A 15,750-nucleotide genomic window follows, 5' to 3' on the forward strand; every position below is an offset into this window, starting at 1 on the left:
TGCACCCTGCGATTTACTTTAGAACAGGGGTTCTTGAACTTGGTTTCCCAGGTGTTGGACTCCAACTCCCATCATCCCTTGCTACAATGATGATTGTGAAATGGGATGATGGGAGTTGGAGTCCAACACCATCAGGGGACCCAAGTTTGAGAATGCCTGCCTTTGCCAACAGGTCAGGAATAGGTTACAGACATTTCTTTAAAGACAGAAAGTCCTTTCTCCTAGCCCTTCCCAAGGGCTGGGTCACACACGCCTCTTGGCTATGCCACTTGATTACTCACAGATGAAATTTGTGAACTGACCACCCTGAAAAAGGACCCATGGAAGTCATCTGTTCACCCAGTGAGGGCTGGTATCATGTGGCTATGCAGAGACTGGGCTGTGATCCAGGAGGTCAAAGGTTCAACTCTTACATCCATCATGAATTCACTAGCTCAAGGGCCCTCAACCTTGGGTCCACAGATGTTGGACTACAATTACCATTTCCCCCAGCTACAATGGTTTAAGGATGAAGAGCATTGTAGTCCAACAGCATCTGGGGAGCTGAGGTTGAGAATCTCCAATGTAGGTGGTCTTAGGGGAAGCCCAGGGTTCCACACTATATAACCCAGAGCTGTCAAACTCCTGTGAGGCTCCATTGTCTGGCCCCCCAAGCATGGGGCAGGAAGCCAATCATCGGCCTGGAAAAACTATAGCCACTGTGGACAAGTCGCGGCCAACAAGCCCCTGTGTGCTGCCACATCCCTGGCTTCCACACAGCCCTGCTATATGCCAAAGCAGCAGCCTTCCCAGCTCTTCCTTACAAGGCTCAAACCAAGGGAGCTTTGCTACCTGGAGCTTTGCGAACAGGGGTTGCTAACAGATATCAAAGGAATTTTGTGTGGTGCTTAGTGGTAAGTGTGCAGGGAGGCACACAAGCAGTCCCCCTTTATCACAAAGGAGACACCCAGAACAAGGAGAAGGTGAGTACAACCCCACTTTTCAAATTTTCTTGGAGGACAGAGCTTAAAAACTTTATTTAGCTGACAACTGCAGCTAAGACCTAGCTTTCACGTAAACAAGCTCTATATATTCTAAATAGCTAATAAAACTAATTATGAAGGTAGACTGCCAGCAGAGGAGTGGTGCTTCCCACTGTATTACATGCAGGACTATCTGCCTGAGGGGAAGAAGTCGCGGGTTTGCACTCAATGCAAAGAGCTCCTGGCTCTCAGGGAACCAATGTTAAATGTTAAAGCCAAGGTGGCTGACCCAGAGAAGCTCAGGGAGGCAGAGAAGTATGGAGATGAGATCTTCAGGGATGTGATAGAGGCATCCCACTCCTAGGCTGACAACTCCTCTGCTGTCATGGAAAATGAAGGTCTCAGGGAAGGAGGACATTAGTTTAAGGAAGCAGGGAATGCTCCCTTAGAAGGGACCCCGTCCTGGAGGTGTTCTGGAATCAATCCGGCCCCCCACCTGATTGAGTTAGACACCCCTGATTTAATTTTTTTTAAGCCAAATTTCCAGGGGGGAGAAGCCTTATGAGATCACCATGTCTATGTACGTGTGTCTACCCATAATAGCTTGTGTTTATAGCCCAATAAAAATCAAAGTTGCAATACATCAAAGATGATCCTAGGCACTGCTCCCAGTAATAAGGATCCCCAGATGTTTTACACTACAACTCCCATCATTCTCACTTGCAATGGCCTTTGGCTGGGAATTATGGGAGTTGTAATCAACATCACATGGGAATCCCTGTTATGGAGAACACTGATTCTAGGGCAGGCATTCTTAAACTTGTATCTCCAGATGATGTTGCACTACAACTCCTATCATCAGTCGCCACAATAGCTTTTGGCCATTGTGGCAGGGGATGATGGGAGTTGTAATCTAACCTCATCTGGGTGTCATGGGGATATTATTAAGGTGAAACAAGATGGCAGCCACTCACAGTATAAGCTCTACCACTTTACAACTTTGTGCTTGCAGTCCAATACAGACCAAATTTACAATATTAAGTAAATTTAAATTAAGTATTACAGTTAAATCTGACCCAAGCTAGCAATAGAGGCTGCGCGTTCTATGACACCTCCATGGAGTGTTGCAAGATTCACTATGTTGAAAGAAGCGGAAAGTGGACTCCATTCGTTCTACTTAGAAGTTCTTGTTTTTGTATACGAGTTGTCAAGTTCTATCCTAAGCCAGCTTCTGGAACGCAATCTTCTATTTGTGCATGTACACCAAAGTCCTCTTTGACTTCATCTTGGCTCACATAGGTGAGATGACAGATGAGATGCATACAGAGAGGACTCTGGCAGAACCTCTACCACTCACATGTTACGTTTAACACTCTTACAACTGTACAGTGTAGCCCGGTACAGAACTGTACCCAGGTACAGCCATTCACATTTTATGTTGAATGCAGGTACAGAAGTGCACTTCCTACCTGTACCATGCATTTGAAGGGCCTGAATCCAGGTGCATTTTTAAATGATCACAGGTACAGTCATTCACATAAACATGTGTACAAGCGTGCAGACATCTGTACACTTGTACAGCATAATGTCTGAATTGGGCTACTGTTTGCACACACACACATGCAAAAGACCCTGTGGCAGAGTTCTTCATTATAAAGCCCCAGGGCCAGTGGCAGCCCCATTAGTGTGGCCCCCCTGCTTATTGGACCAGCGTGAAGCTTTGGCCAAAGCCGAATACTCTGCACAGTCTTACAGCACCATGCGGAGATGACCATTCTCACAGCGCAGGGCTGCACTTTGCCCAGCACTGGCAGGTGGAGCCCTGAACTACCTTGGAAGGTGTGGAAAGAGTGCCAGGAAGTGTAGCCCTTCCCAGCGCTTTCCCCGCAGAGCTCCCAAGGGAGGGCTCCATCTCTCTTAAAGGGCCCTTCCAGCACTGAGAAAAGAGCAGTGCTGGCCAAAGGCCAGCTCTGTAGGAAATGGCTCTCCCATTGGAGATGTTTTGCCAAAGTGGTCCTGGCTGGAAAAATAGTGAAGATCAGTGTCCTACGGGGAGAACAAGTGCTGTGCACTCATTTTCGGATCTGGGGCCAAGGCAGGCCAACTTAAAAGCTCATGAGGGTCAAGCTCTCTACCCTCACAGTAATGCTTCTCCGCAGCCACCTGACGCCCCCCGCATTCTACCCCCGTCGCGCCATCAGTTCCCCAAGCCCTTCTCCGACTTATCTTCCTAGAACACCGTTCAAGCCGGCCGAGAAGGCTCTTAACCTGAACAGCACCTAGCGCTCCTGTGGTGCACGATCAACGTCAAATGCAAGCTGCCACACTGCTTAAACCAGGACGATTTGGAACGGCGCTTGCGATAGTCTGTGTCATGCATGGGCTTCCCGCAGGGCCTTTGAGATTACTTAAGAAACGAGTCCCATCCAGCAAAACGCGCAGAGCCTCACCATACTAAGTTTCTCTCCAAGAATGTAACACGGTCCCTTCCCCTCCCTCGACTTCCACGCCAGAGCAGCACCACCCTCTCCCTTGCGCTATCCCCAGCCCACCCCAGCCACAACAGGAGGGGCGGAGGGGAAGCAACTTATTTGCTGGGATATCCCCTCCAGCCCCCAACCCTCCCAGTCCACAGCTGCAAGTCCTCAAATCTTTCAGCAACCTCAAAGAGAGAGACTTTCCCAACCTGAAACTCTCACAGCAAAGCCAAGAAATCTTCCGGAACTTCCAGGAGGGGGTGGGCAGCAGGACAGCAGCAGAGGAGAGGAGAATGCAAGAGAGATGATCGCCTCCCTCCAGGGAAACCCTCTCTGTGCTTGCTGGGAGTCACTCCCAGCGCCCTCCAATCGGGCTGAAATGAACTTCCAGGCTTACCTTAAGTGGCGCCTCCTGGCATTTGCTGCCACCACCTTTTCCAATGGAAAGTGGTGGCGGGGGCGGAGAGGGAGAGAAGACACACACTCTAGCTGGGAAACCAAGTCCAAATCAATGCACACCCTCCAGCTCCAAGCTGTGATGTCTGCCTTCAATTAGCCATCTCAAGTGCCAGTTTGGAGAAGGAAGGCAGGCGGGGGTGGGGTGGGGGAGAGAGGAGAGGGAGGCCAACTCTACGGGGAATCGTAATATAATCATTTAAACTGGCAGCTTTGCAAGGCAGAGGGCTCCAGTTCTGGATGGCGTGGGGCCAAAGCCTGCAGCAACAAGAGAGAGAGAGAGAAAGAAAGGCAGGCAGGCAGACAGAGAGGGGCCTGGCTAGCAAGGAAGGGAGCCAGCGATCTAGGCTCCAAGTAGAGGTAGCCAAACACAGGAAGCGGGATCCAGATCACTCCCAATAACGTTTGAGGGGGAAATGGGAACAAGCACCAGTGGGTGTCCCAAGGTATTCCACACTTCAGTTTCCAGTGTGTTCAATGCATCCGGGTACAGCTTTGATCTTTGCACGGAGGGAGCCCTCTGCATAGACAGCTGCATGCACAAGAGTGCCCCATGGAGCTGCCCGCAATAAATTGTGGCTGGGGATGATGGGAGTTGTAGTTCAGCAACCTCTGGAGGAGCACAGGTTGGGAGCCCATGTTCTAAGTCATTTCATATCTATCTAATCTAGCTATCTAATTCTCTAAGGCGTACTCGTGGTTAATCCCATGTGTGGCAGCTCTCGCAAGAGTTTGCAAGCAGAAGCACCGTGGTGATTGGGCATGGGAGATTCCATATGCAGATAGGGAGGAGGAGCCTGTGAGAACAGAAGCCCCATGGTGATTGGGCAGTGGAGATTCCATATGCAGATAGGGAGGAATAGCCTGTGATGGTAAAGGTCAGCTGGAATGCAACTGTTACTGGTCAGAAGATGTTCTTGATTGTAGAGGAGAGGAATCTATATATTTAATTCTCTTGGGTGTGCCTTTCGAACGTGCGTCCCGGCAGCCCAGCTGATTGTCTGGGCTGCGGGGGTGCCTGATTGGGTAAGGCGCATCCAGGAGAATTGCCTGGCTGGGTGGCTGCGGAGGCCAGGTGGCGGGCCAGGCCACGCCGCAGGCCAGGCGGCGGCATTCTCGGGCCTGGCCGCGGCACTCTCGGGCCTGGCTGCGCCGGCGCTACTAGGGGCGCAGATGCTATGCGCCCGGTCAGCTAGTTTATATATATTTCTCTAAGGTGTACCCATCACTAATCCCATGCATGGCAGCTCTCGCGAGATTTCGCGAGCAAGGGGAGGGGGAGAGGAAGGCGAGCGGCCAGCAAGAGAAAGTGGTGGCCAGGTTGGCCGCAAGGCTGTGAGAGGAAGCAGCAGACAAGGCCATCCATCGGGGAAGAACGAACTGGGTCTGAAGGTGGGGGGGAGACAGGGAGAACTAGGGACGCAGATGCTCTGCGCCAGGTCAGCTAGTTCCAAATAAAATCCTACCCTCGAGTTAAAACATTTCACAGGATGGCTTTATGTCTCTCACACATACTTCACACGCACCCCACCCATAAAATGAATAAAAGCTGAGAAAGAAGCCAAGAAGAAGGCATCTTTAACACAGATTAAAACACACCTTGACAAATTTTCTTTGCATCTAGGAACCAGCTCAAAAATTCAGGAGCCAGATGTCTGACACTGTGGTGGCAGAGGCGTAGCAAGGTAGTAGTGGGCCCAGAGACAAGATTCTAAAATGTCCCCTACCCCCCGAAGCTCAGCTTATGAAGTATAGAACATCATCCTAAATTATTTTCTACAAGGTTTTGTAAGTTGTGGACAATGCAAATCATTGAATGGTACTAGAGAAAGACATGCTGTTCTGGTAGCTCCAGGTCTTAACACTCCCATCAGTTTTGGAGGATGAATACAACTGAAGGAAGCCTGGGCAGGTGCATAGCTGGGGGAGTCAGTCATGTGACTTGCCTCAGGGGGGCCCCCAAGGCAGTGGGCCCCCAGACAACTGTCTCCCTTTGCCCTATTATAGTTACACCCCTGTGTGGTGGGGTGGGGAAGGGTAATTGGGCTTTTCTTTATGCCCTCCACAAATAACATAAACAGAGCAGCCTGGGACAAATCAAGATTTTACTAAAATAACTCTGCTTCTGAATATTCTCAACTAGGTGCCACGGTGAAATTTCTAGGTGCCCTGGCTCCCTGGTGCCAGGCATTTCTCAAGCCATGTCCTACAGCACAAGTCATAGCAAAACTTCCAACGGATTCAGGTTCTGCTACATCCCTAGGTAACTGCGTGCTGACCCCTGCTAACTGAGCAAAGAGGCACCTTTTAAAGTGGTGATTCTCTTATATTTAGCCGGGGGAGAGCAATTTGCCCTATCCAACCCCAGCACAGCATTCCTCCAGTGGCTGTTGCTGGTATCAACCTTATGTTTCTTTTTAGTTTGTGAGCCCTTTGTTGACAGAGGACCATCTTATTTATATATTATTTATTTTTCTATGTAAACTGCTTTGAGAACTTTGATTGAAGAGTGGTATATAAAAAATTCATAATAGTAGTAGTTCCTAGGAGGCGTTTGCCGAACAAGCCCACAGCATTTTTTATTCTTAGGTGGAAAACCCAAATGGCATTTGCTTTCCTGTACCAATGGGCCTGGCCTACAAGGAAGTTCTCTTGTGCAAACTTCACTGAAATGAGCAGGAGCTTCTCCAAAGGGCTGTGCAATGCAAGAGAAAAGGCCTCTCTCCCTGGGTTCATGTGATCAAGAGTTACGGGGAGGGGCGCCACCAACAGGACCTTGTCCCCCGGCTGTTGGTGAGCTCCCCACTCCCTTGCCCCTACACCCTGCTGGCTCATACCAGGAAGGCTCTTACAATACCTACAATGCTCAGCATTGATATTCTGGTTAGCTATTTCACACCTCTGTTCGTAAAGACAGAGAAAACTCCCGCAGTTCCCCAACTTTCAGATCCCTGGTTAGCTTTCAAATCCCTTATCCTCTGCTTAGTCATGCTATCCTTTGCCTCTTGACACACGTGGTGGTGTTCCAACATGCCAAGCAATGATTCAAAGTCTTCCGATGCCAAGTTCTTTAGCATGCTTGGGCCAACGCAAGCAAACCAAAACGTTTCTGGCCCATTTCCTGCTTAGACCATGGCTGCCAGCTTCCCCTACTGCCAAGCTGCCAATTCCTTAGCCATCTTCATATCACAAAGATGTGGATGACTTCAGCATGACTCACCTGAAAACGCTCAAAATCCACCAAGCTGGGCCAAGTTTGGCGAAGAAAAGGGGGGAGGGGCTGAAGTTCTCCTCTGCTTGCCAACTCAACTCCACCTAGACCTTAAGAGAACCATGAGCTAGTTAATAACCAGACAGCTCCCAACAGAATCTGGAACAAAAATTAGCTTCCTGGCTACACAGTACAAAGCAATTTACTAGTCCATGTAGTTTATCCAAAGTCTGCTGCTGGTTTCCGAATCTTTGGCAGAGTTCGCAGATTGAATAATAACTCTCATGTGTGCTGGGGGTCAGCAGGTGGTCAAACCAGCAAGCAAGGATAGGATGTTCAAGAGCAACTCAGGCTGTGCCGGAGTGCTGAGTTACTGAAGAGACAAACCCAAAGTAAGAAGCTTTATAAAACGAAGTAGAGCTCTACTGGCCTCATGTATCACCTGAGTTTAGCTGCAATACCACCTCTGACCATCTGCAGTGGTGGCACTGGAGTGCAGCAAGTCAACAGCATGTTTCTCCAGCAAGCGGACACAGCGGCGTGAGCAATAAAACACCTGTGCCCCATGGCCCAGAATTCCTCAGTTCAAAATCCCTGGCGTCTAACACTGCACCTTGCCATTTGTAGTCTGCTTCCTTCCACCCACATCAGTCCCAGCATAAACAAGACCTACCCTCCTTGTCTGCCATTCCAATCCAGGTCAGAATTCAATGGAACCCTCAACACTGTTGTTGAGGAAACTTTAAAAAAAAAATAAATTTAAAGGAAGGTGAGTTGGTACAAAACCTGAAAGCCAACATCTGGTAGTACACTAGCTAAATTATGTAGGTATTTTAACTCCTTTGCAGCAAATCTCAACTCTAGATTTTCAGCACAGATCTACTGCATAGGTCTCTAAACTATCATAGATTTAAGAGGGAGCCTCCTTAAGTCTGGAGGAAAACAGCCTAGATCTCCAAAAGCAGTTAACAGAGATGTCACTCAGTTAAAGAAATCTTAGCTGATTAATAGACTACAGTGTTAACCAATTCATTGTCTTTGCACAGAAGCAAAAACAATAGTTCTAAATCTAAAAAAAAATGTTTCTTAGCAGGCATCATCAGCTATGTTAACTGTGCTGGGGACATTTTTGTTAGGAATCAGCATATACATTTTTTTTAAAAGCAGCATTCTTTTTCTCTCATGCAAAAAGGAAAATCTCATAGGAAAAAGGAATGTCTCATTGGACATTCACACATATTTATACTGCTGGATTGAAAGTATAGTAAATATTCATACCGGCAAACCTCATTATACCCAGACTCTATATCCACGGTTTAACATATTTCCAGGTGTCTAATTAGAGACCTGGTTTCATTATCTGTGGATATTAAATGGTTAAAAACCATGTATCCACAAAGGAGCCATTTTGTGACTCATTTCTTTAAAAACAAAACAAAACATTCTCCCCAGCAATTTCTTGCAGTTTGGGGGGTATTTTGCGGAGGAGGGCCATTCCTGAGCACATGGGTACAGTAAATAGTTTCAATTATTTCCACCCTTTTCCATGTTTTCCCCCCACCTTTTTGGTCCATTCTGAAACCTAACCCCCCTTTCCCCATAGGCATAATGCCTTGTTACTCGCAGTTTCGTTACTTGTGGTAGTAGGCAAGGAACAGAACCCCAGCAAGTAATGAGGTTTGCCTGACATCAAAAAATCAGAAGTAGCAAATACCTTAACATATATCTGAATTCTGTCTGTAGGGCACACAGAAGTGTGACCATAAATCAAACCCAGAGGGATGGTATGTAGATAACTGCAATTTTAAATCTCAACTTAGTGGGGATATGGCTTGGGGAAAAATATTCTTCTGCATTATTTAGAACAGGAGATAATATTTCAGAGAACTATTCTAGCCATTCTATTGACTAGACTGGAGAATATTTTCCCCCAAGTCTTTAAAGTGTAACACTGATTGACAGCAACCCCAAACTCAAGGGTGCCCCTTTAATTTCTCCTGTGGACAGAAATGGAAGCAATGTCTCCTCTAACAGGAATTTCCAGCTGTTGTTGACTACAACTCCTAGAATCCCCAGATGCAATGGCTTTTGCATGGGGATTATGGGAGTTGTAGTCAACAACATCTGGGAATCCCTGTTAGAGTGAACACTGAATGGAAATATGGGTAGCCCTCATTAGTTGCACGGCTTCCGTTTTCGCCTATAGGCATGAAAATGGAAATCGCAAATAACGAAACCTTGAGTCAATGGGAATTGGGGGGTTAGGTTCCTTGAGCTTAAAGAAAGCCCTCAAAAGCAGAAATAAAGGGAATAAAGATAGTACCTTGCTCTCCAAGCCTCCAGCTCTCTAGAAAGTGCCCCCCAACCGGCAAAGCCTCCACATTTTGAGTATTTTTTAAAAATATATTGGAATTTTCTTAAGAGCCACAAAATGGGTCCATGCTGCAAAATGGTGACTAGAAGTGACTTCAGAAGTCATTTCTGGCCACTCCGGAACCACGGATAGGTGAAATCTGCCTTTTTTTAAAAAACTGCAGATAAATAAACTGGGTCCCTATGACCCAACTGTGGATATGCGAAACTGCAGGTGCCAGGACCACGGATAACGAGAGCCACCTGTATTGCACTTGGGCCAAATCTACCTGGCTACCCAATGAAAGGAACACCCACCCACCCCTGGAGGTCTGTGTGAAGTGTGTTTTGTGATTTAGCGCATCCTACCTCTACTTTCTTCCCATCCTAATAATGGGCATGTTGCCAACATGATGTGTGTGCTATATACAATTTATTAAACCCGTTGTGCAATATCTAATTAAATCACAGACTACATCATTAAGATCAAGCCAACAAAGCAGAAGTAAAAGCAAGCAGCCAATAATTAGGGCACTCCTAGGAAAGCTTGACAAAACAGGAAGGCCTTACAGCTCTTCCTGAGTCTGGCACCCAAGTGGAGCATGCTTCCCAGCAGCACAGAGAACTAGGTGACTGCCAAATGGGGCCCAACCCAACATCCTACTGATCTGACTTCCTTCCACGAAGGGCCTCCATGACAGATCATAATAGATGGTGCATACGTGTCACGCCTTTGAAGAGAGCTCAGGCACTTCCATTGGCTAAAAATACAGCTGCCAAGGTTCTGACTGGAGCTGGTGGATCAGAATGGGTCCCATGGTCCTTTATCAGCCACACAGATCACCAGTTTAGTTTGGGGCTCAATTCAAGGTGTCGGCTCTGATCTTTAAAGCTCTAAAACAAAGGGTCTCAAAACTGTGGCCAGCATGCAGAGGTTAGCCTACAACTCCCATCATCCCTGGCTACGGGCCATTGCGACTAGGAATGAGGCGAGTTGTCCAGCAACAGCTGGAAGGCTGCAGTTTGAGACTCCTGCCCTAAACCATCTGGGATCATATCAAGAATTCCTTCCTCCCATATGAACTGCCTGAGCACAATAACCCACTTCTGAGACCCTTCTGCACAGAGGTACACCAAGGCAATTTTGGAGCCTGGGCCTAAAGGTCTTTGGAGGGCCCCCTCCCCTGCAAATTAAGCATCTTCATGCTCTGCTGGGCGACCACACCACCCAGGACAGACTAAAGAGGATTTGGGGGGCCCCAGGGGATGTGGAGGCCCTGGACTTTGTCCCCGAAGTCCAGGGGTAAGAGCACCTCTGCTTCTGCATGTCCCTTCCCTCACCTGGACATCCGGGAATCCCCAAATACATGATGTACCGGGGCGGGGGGGGGCAGATGCACAAAGGACAAAGTCTTTTGAATGGTGGCTCCCAAAATTTCATATAGCCTCCCTAAAGAGGTCTTTGGTGGGCAGCAAAGATTATTTTGAGGAAAATGAGTAGCATTTTTTTCATTCACATTTTCACAAATTAGCCCACAAAAACAGCACCCACATAAAAATAAAATAAAAAAGCATCACTATTCACTGAACTGATTACCACCAACATGGTGGGTTACAAACTGACATGCCTGGTATGTGCGTGATTAAAAGGGGGGGGGGAAACAAACCCACCAGGTCCCCTCCAAGGATTCAAGAAGAGAATGGCAAGCGAAATAAGCTCAACTGCTTCCTTCCTAGCTCCTCTCTTCCGGGTTATTTTCAGTCCAGCAAGGCCTTTTTTGTTATGATGAACTACAGCAACAGCTAAAAGAGGCAGGGAGGCGAGGATACTGTAGGAGATGCAGGTGCTTTTCATAGTCATATAAATCCAATCCCACAGCCAGAAAGTCCCAGACTTAGCATCAGATGTTGTCTTAAAAAATAAAATAACCCCCCCCCCAAAGCCAACAGTAACCAAAAACACAACTCCAATAACCCAGCTCGGATTGCTAGGGTAACCGATGCCAAGCAAACATCTCAAGGAAGGAAACTTTTTTTTTTACAAGATGTACATAATGTACCCTTGGTTGGCAGGACTTTCAAGCCTTCCCCCTGAAGTGCTGCAGATCTATTCAGTCTTGGAAATTTTTAGCTTGAAATTGAGGCAGAGGGATTGGCGGCAAAGGGTTTCAGAGTCATGCCTTACGCCCTTAGCACGCCACCATCCATTTTGTAGCCATACTCCTCCCAGTGGACATTGGCTGCCATATATTTCCCACAATCCCCTGCTCAGAGAGACATTCTGCCACCATGGAGGATCATTCAAAAGGTCCTTCCAGCTAAAAAAATAAAAAGAAGAAGATGGTCCCTACCGGCGAGGGTTGCCAACATTTCATTGCCAGGACACAAGTTTGTGGGGGCTGGCAGGGGGTAGGCGGGCTGGGAGGTATATGCAGTGGTAATCAAGAACTGGAGTATCCTTGATGTATATGTAATTAGATTATATGCTAATGAATAAACGAGGGACCAACATCTCATCCCTGAAATGAGGGACATCCTGCATGAGGGACAGTTGGCAACCCTACTACTGGTGGCTCTAATCCTTTCTCCAGAATGGTGCCATCTGATAGCAGTGTCATTACTGAGCAGAGAGGTTGTGGATTAAAAAAAGAAAGAGAAGATAATGATCTTAGGTGCGCCTGTTGTTTTGATCCCAGCCCCCAACCAATGTCCCTGAAGAGGCAGGACCAACACCGGACCCAGCCCTGCGACCCTGACACCAAGCCAGGAACTTGTGGAAGCAAGCATGACTTGTCCCCTTAAGCTAAGCAGGGTCCGCCCTGGTTGCATATGAAAGGGAGACTAGAAGTATGAGCTCTGGAAGATATTCCCCTCAGCAGGGGATGGAGCTGCTCTGGGAAGAACATCTAGGTTCCAAGTTCCCTCCCTGGCAGCATCTCCAAGATAGGGCTGAGAGAGAGTCCTGCCTGCAACCTTGGAGAAGCCGCTGCCAGTCTGTGTAGACCAGGCATGCTCAACTTAGGCCCCCCAGCTGTTTTTGAACTACAACTCCCATAATCCTCAGTCACAGTGACCAATAGCCAGGGATTATGGGAATTGTAGGCCAACATCTGCAGGAAGGCCAAAGTTGAGCAGCCCTGGTGCAGACCTATGGTCGGACTCAGTATATGGCAGCTTTCTATGTTCCTATAGGAAAGTGGCCTTATACCAAGTCAGACCATTGGTCCATCTACCTTAGTCTTGTCTACACTGGCAGCGGTTTCTCCAAGGACTGAGTCTTTCTCAGTCCTATCTTGGAGATGCCAGAGAGAGAAGGAACTTGGAATCTTCTCCATGCAAGCATGCATATACTTTTCCCTGAGCGACTTCATCCCTTAAGGGGAATATCTTACAGTGCTCCCACATGTAGTTTATTTATTAATTATTTTTATTTATTTGGTTTCTATACCGCCCTTCCAAAAGTGGTTCAGGGCGTTTTACATTTAATGTTTCCCATTTAAACCAGGGTGGACCCAGCTTAGCAAAGGGGGCAATTCATGCTTGCTTCCATAAGACCCTTAAGTGGTACAGCGGGGAAATGCTTGACTAATAAGCAGAAGGTTGCTGGTTTGAATCCCCACTGCTACTATATCTGGCAGCAGCAATATAGGAAGATGCTGAAAGGCATCATCTCCTGCTGAAAGGCATCATCTCCTACTGCACGGGAGGAGGCAATGGTCAACCCCTCCTGTATTCTACCAAAGAAAACCACAGGGCTCTGTGGGCGCCAGGAGTTGAAATCGACTTGATGGCACACCTTACCTTTACCTTACCATAAGACCAAGTCAGACAGCTCCAGAGACGGAGCCCTTGAAAGAACAGGTAAGGCAGGATCAGGTGGAGAAGAGGAGGGCCAGGCCGTTTTTAAGAGTGATGCTCTCCAGGCAGGGAGGCAGAGTCCAGAAGGCATAAACTGAGTTCAGAGATACTTAAGAGCTCAGTCTGTCTCTGCCTGTTTGATCAACTCATCCCATGGCTCTGTCTATGCTATTTTTCCTTAGCAGCCCCCAGACCTTTTGAGCTCGGCACTGTGGGATAGGATGGGAATCTATGATACTTAAAAACTATGCTAACAGAAGTAGGATATACATTTTATGTAAACAAAACAAATCAAATGGCATGGTCACTTAAGAAAAGCCCTAAACAAACAGTGGGGAACCAGCTTAAAGTTAAGACTACTAAACTACGACTCGGGAGACTTGGGTTCAAATCCTCCATCAGCCACAAAAGGTGATCAGTCATCATCTTTATTTCTAACCCATTTCATAAGGGTTTGTGTTGTTGTTGTTTTTGCAAGGATAACATTGAAGCAATGGGGGTGGTGATGAACACTGAAGGCTGCCCTGACTTCCTGGGGACGGGAGAAGAGCAACAGAAAATTTATTAAACACTGCCCCGCCCCACACTACAGTCCACAACCGTGCTACTAACTCTGTGCTGCATGGAAACTTCAGAGCTCAAAATAAGCCCTGCACCTATCACCATGCTGAAAAAAGCAGTGCAGATTTTAGGCTCGAGCATCAGGTTTCTGGTGCCTAAGCAATCAGGGCGCCGGGATTTTTTTCAGCCTGATCATTCCTAGACTTAGCAGGACAGGAGGAACCTGATCATATCACTCTCCTTTCAAATTGTCGATTCAGTGGCTTTAAATAGCCAGATTTCTACAAAAAGAAACACACAATGATTGACCTAGGTCTGTATCTTTGCAGACATGTATTACATCCCCAATTTGGCTGCGTGGGGGTGGGTCGAAGAAAAACTGCCAGTGTCTAATACTAGTGCACAGAACTACCAACAATTCTCATGATGTGCAATGTGCAATTGTGAAACAGTGGAGAAAAAAACTAGGTGGACCCCACCACCGGCAATTTTACTGACATTTACAGCTGAACTCAGGAGTCAAAAAGCAATATTCCTCACGTTTTCAGTACGCCTGTTAGCAACTCCCCCCCCCCCCCCCACAGTACTATATTAGAACAAGAGCAACAACCTTTTGGATTTTGGAAGCCTATAAGGATACCAAATAGATACTACCAAGATTTGTGGCGATTTTGAGAGAAGTGGGGAATGGGCTGGTTATTTTAGAAAAAAGTTATCTGTGAATATTATCTGTATTCCCACAAGGGTGGCACAGTCTTACTATGAACCTTGCATTTTTTTACAACAGCCCTGCTGGACCTTACATCTTTTTACAACAGCCCTGCTGGATCAAGCCCAAGGCCCATCTAGTCAAGCATCCTGTTTCGCACAGTGGCCCACCAGATGCCTCTGAGAAGCCTACAGGCAGGAGCTGAAATGGGCATGCCCTCTCTCCTGCTGTTACTCCCCTGTAACTGGTACTCAGAGGCATCCTGCCTTTGAGACTGGAGGTGGCCTTTAGTCCTCCAACTAGTAGCCGATGATAGACCTCTCCTCCATGAAGTCATCCAAACCCCAATTAAAGCCATCCAGGTTGTTGGCTGTCACCACATCTTGTGGCAGAGATTTCCACAAGTTGATTATGTGTTGTATGAAAAAGTACCTCTGTTTGTCAGTCCTAAATTTCCTGGCAATCAATTTCATGGGATGACCCCTGGTTCTAGTGTTATGTGAGAGGGAGGAGAATTTCTCTCTATCCACTTTCTCCACACCATGCATGATTTTTTCCAAGATCTAAGATTGTATGCCAACTTTTATAATTCCACAAATACATAATTTTATATGATAATGTGCCATACATCAGCAAATCCATATATCTGTCCATCTGCCTCAGCTTTTATAATTCCACAAATACATAATTTTATATAATAATGTGCCATACATCAGCAAATCCATATATCTGTCCATCTGCCTCAGCTTCTGAAATGACTTTGCTGGTATGCGTGGGACAGGTATCACTGGGAAGGTGAGAGGGAGGGAACAGCAGAAGATGGTGCTATGGCAATCTGTAATGAGAGAAAGAAATGTCCCTTTCTGCCTATGGACCATGCAAGGAAATACCACCACTTTAGGGACAAAACGGTCTCTGCGGCAACAGCCACCACCATTACACCAATCCCTATCCTCCTCTCAAAACTATTTGCATTTCCAGAAACCAAGGGACAAGGATTGCCATGCTATGCTGGCTTGGAACCAAAAGACCAAGAACAGAGACCAAGAACAAATGGAGGTGAACCTGCCAATGTCTGTGGGCACCACAGTCCAGGTTTCGGTGACATCTGGGGACAAAAGCCAAACTCAACTAATTACTGAGAGACTCATCACCAGACGTTTC

General features: G+C 47.2%; 1 protein-coding gene across 3 annotated transcripts in view; it reads right to left on the reverse strand.

The window, feature by feature from the left end:
* Positions 1 to 15,750, reverse strand: part of PTP4A3 (protein tyrosine phosphatase 4A3) — a 146,707-nt gene that overhangs the window by 68,551 nt on the left and 62,406 nt on the right. The window contains exon 3 of one of the 3 annotated variants that reach the window (XM_053246392.1): positions 7,116 to 7,216. The exons of 1 other annotated variant lie outside the window; for it this stretch is intronic. The gene's annotated coding sequence lies outside the window, so the exon portion shown is untranslated. Of the gene's footprint in view, positions 1 to 3,836; positions 3,968 to 7,115; positions 7,217 to 15,750 lie in introns of those variants that run through there. One more of the 3 variants, XM_053246396.1, reaches the window with a different exon arrangement.

Source organism: Hemicordylus capensis, chromosome 4 (genome assembly GCF_027244095.1).
Source record: "Hemicordylus capensis ecotype Gifberg chromosome 4, rHemCap1.1.pri, whole genome shotgun sequence".
Lineage (NCBI taxonomy): Eukaryota > Metazoa > Chordata > Lepidosauria > Squamata > Cordylidae > Hemicordylus > Hemicordylus capensis.